Below are 4184 nucleotides of genomic sequence, written 5' to 3'. Positions count from 1 at the left end.
CGCAGAGAAAGGCTGGACAGTAAAGGGGGAGGCGTGTTTATAGCGATAAGAAGTGCAATAGTATCGAAGGAAATTGACGGAGATTCTAATTGTGAAATGATTTGGGTGAAGGTCACGGTTAAAGCAGGCTCAGACATGGTAATTGGATGTCTCTATAGGCCCCCAGGCTCAGCAGCTGTTGTGGCTCAGCACCAGAAGAATAATTTGGAAAATATTTCGAGTAGATTTCCCCACCATGTTATAGTTCTGGGTGGAGATTTTAATTTGCTGGATATAGACTGGGAGACTCAAACGTTCATAACGGGTGGCAGGGACAAAGAATCTAGTGAAATATTTTTAAGTGCTTTATCTGAAAACTACCTTGAGCAGTTAAACAGAGAACCGACTCGAGGCGATAATATATTAGACGTTCTGGTGACAAACACACCCGAACTATTTGAATCAGTTAATGCAGAACAGGGAATCAGCGATCATAAAGCGGATACTGCAACGACCATTTCAGCCGTAAATAGAAATATTAAAAAAGGTAATAAGATTTTTCTGTTTAGCAAAAGTGACAAAAAGCAGATTACAGAGTACCTGACGGCTCAACACAAAAGTTTTGTCTCAAGTACAGATAGTGTTGAGGATCAGTGGACAAAGTTCAAAACCATCGTACAATATGCGTTAGATGAGTATGTGCCAAGCAAGATCGTAAGAAATGGAAAAGAGCCACCTTGGTACAACAACCGAGTTAGAAAACTGCTGCGGAAGCAAAGGGAACTTCACAGCAAACATAAACATAGCCAAAGCCTTGCAGACAAACAAAAATTACGCGAAGCGAAATGTAGTGTGAGGAGGGCTATGCGAGAGGCTTTCAGTGAATTCGAAAGTAAAGTTCTATGTACTGAATTGGCAGAAAATCGTAAGAAATTTTGGTCCTATGTCAAAGCGGTAGGTGGATCAAAACAAAATGTCCAGACACTCTGTGGCCAAAATGGTACTGAAACAGAGGATGACAGACTAAAGGCCGAAATACTAAATGTCTTCTTCCAAAGCTGTTTCACAGAGGAAGACTGCACTGTGCTTCCTTCTCTTGAAGTCGCATAGTTGACAAAATGGTAGATATCGAAATAGACGACAGAGGAATAGAGAAACAATTAAAACCGCTCAAAAGAGGAAAGGCCGCTGGTCCTGATGGGATACCAGTTCGGTTTTACACAGTGTACGCGAAGGAACTTGCCCCCCTTCTTGCAGCGGTGTACCGTAGGTCTCTAGAATAGCGAAGCGTTCCAAAGGATTGGAAAAGGGCACAGGTCATCCCCGTTTTCAATAAGGGACGTCGAACAGATGTGCAGAACTATAGACCTATATCTCTAACGTCGATTAGTTGTAGAATTTTGGAACACGTATTATGTTCGAGTATAATGACTTTTCTGGAGACTAGAAATCTACTCTGTAGGAATCAGCATGGGTTTCGAAAAAGACGGCCGTGTGAAACCCAGCTCGCGCTATTCGTCCACGAGACTCAGAGGGTCTTAGACACGGGTTCACAGGTAGATGCCGTGTTTCTTGACTTCCGGAAGGCGTTTGACACAGTACCCCACAGTCGTTTAATTAAGTAGGAGCATACGGACTATCAGATCAGTTGTGTGCTTGGATCGAGGAGTTCCTAGATAACAGAACGCAGCATGTCATTCTCAATGGAGAGAAGTCTTCCGAAGTAAGAGTGATTTCAGGTGTGCCGCACGGGAGTGTCATAGGGCCGTTGCTATTCACAATATTCATAAATGACCTGGTGAGTGACATCGGAAAGTCTCTGAGGCTTTTTGCAGATGATGCTGTGGTGTATCGAGAGGTTGCAATAATGGAAAATTGTACTGATATGCAGGAGGATCTGCAGCGAATTTACGCATGGTGCACGGAATGGCAATTGAATCTCAATGTAGACAAGTGTAATGTGATGCGAATACATAGAACGATAGGTCCCTTATCATTTAGCTACAAAATAGCAGGTCAGCAACTGGAAGCAGTTAATTCCATAAATTATCTGGGAGTACGCATGTCGACTGTCAATGGTAAGAAAAGTGTTTCTAAAGAAGAAAAATTTGTTAACATCGAGTATAGCTTTAGGTATCAGGAAGTCTTTTCTCCGAGTATTTGTATGAAGTGTAGCCACGTATGGAAGTGAATAATGGACAATAAATAGTTTGAACAAGAAGAGAATAGAAGCTTTCGAAATGTGGTGCTACAGAAGAATGCTGAAGATTAGATGGGTAGATCACATAACTAATGTGGAGGTATTGAATAGGATACTGGAGAAGAGAACTTTGTGGCACAACTTGACTAGAAGATGGGGTCGGATGGTAGGACACGTTCTGAGACATTAAGGAATCACCAATTTAATATTGGAGGGCAACGTGAAGGGTAAAAATCGAGGAGGGAGACCAGGAGATGAATACACTAAGCAGATTCACAAGGACGTAGGTTGCAGTTGGTACTGGGAGATGAAGCTTCCACACGATACAGTAGCATGGAGAGCTACATCAAACCAGTTTGTGGACTGAAGACAACAACAACAACAACAACAACAAGGTATTTGTCTCATGTGTAACCTTCAACAGAAGTGGGGCAGACAAGAGGGTTAGATTATATGTACTTTCCATTGAAATTGATCCATAATGGGGAGATACTCAATGGGAAAATAATATGCTAATTTATTATCCACAGACCGCAAATGGACTGATCATGAACGAGGAATGAAAATTTGGTCACACTTCTGATAGTACACGTATTATTTGACCCCCCCCCCCTCTCTCTCTCTCTCTCTCTCTCTCTCTCTCTCTCTCTCTCTCTCTCTCTCTCTCTCACACACACACACACACACACACACACACACACACACACACACACTCAATCGCGCGCGCGCGCTTGTTCTACTAAGTAATTCAATTCATTAATGGTGTCGGAAGAGATGGTTAGCAAGAAATCCTTTAGGCTCCTCGTAAACTGAAATCTGTCAGTAGTAAAGCTTTTTATGGCTGCCGGCAAGTTATTGAAAACATCGTTCTCCTTAATGATGGAGACTTTCTTGCACCAAAGTAATTAACTTACCAATTTTTGTGGAGATTATTCACTTCTAGTTATGACTTCATGAAATGAGCTGTTGATTTGAAAATATTCATTTGTTTTTAAACACAATATTCACGGGGAGAACGTATCTTCCATCTCCACCAGTTAACTGATCTATTTATATGACCCTTATCCTAAGTTGTGTTATATTAACGGTAAAACACAAAACATTTCTTACATGCATTTCCACTATTTTCCAACAAGCTGACAATTTTTCATGAATAATATATTAATAGTGAAATTTTTAGAAAAATTTTGAAAGACAGGTTTTGCGGGCAAATTTCAAAAATTAAGAGACCATAGTGTTCATTATAATACAATTTCTCCATGGTTTTTAATTCCTACTCCGAAGTTTTCTTTTGTTTCCTTTACTACTTGCTCAGCAAACAGATTGAATAACATCGGGGATAGGCTACAACCCTGTCTCACTCTCTTCCCAACCACTGCTTCCCTTTCATATCCCTCGACTCTTCATGCCCTCGAGTAAGAAAACTGGTCGTTAGAATTCCATGGTTCTGGGATAAATGGTTTGAGAGGAAAGGTACATTTAGTTAGAAAAGTTACGGAAAATTTAAAGTTGTATTGCACTTACCGTCGTACATGCACTCATTTAAATTCATAGTTTCTTTCACTTTCCAATAGTACGCATGCTGTACATAAACATAACATTTGTTTCATGATATTTACTTTTTTATTTCTTGCAAGTCTTCTAGAACTTCTTTCGAAAACTTTGTGGGTAGATCTTGGCATTTGTTTTGTTCAGAAACGTTATTACTCTAGCAAACAACTGACTACGAGGCAAGAAAAAATGTATTCAATAGGTGAAAGCTCAAAGCTACGGGTAAAATGTCCCTAGGCTTATCATCTCAAAGAAGAGATGGCACAGAGAAACAAGTGGGCATGTCTTACATAGCAAGCTGCCATTTAAACCGACATTTAGAACCTTCAAATACGGATTTGGACTAAAATACTTCCATATTCACACTAAGTGTAAATAAAACTGGTACAATCACCAATAAACAAAATTATTTTCATTGTTTTCGGGGTTCCTTTTGCCTTTCGGAATAAATATA

The sequence above is a fragment of the Schistocerca gregaria genome, unplaced genomic scaffold, assembly GCF_023897955.1.
Source record: "Schistocerca gregaria isolate iqSchGreg1 unplaced genomic scaffold, iqSchGreg1.2 ptg000049l, whole genome shotgun sequence".
NCBI lineage: Eukaryota > Metazoa > Arthropoda > Insecta > Orthoptera > Acrididae > Schistocerca > Schistocerca gregaria.
This window is presented reverse-complemented; position numbering follows the sequence as displayed.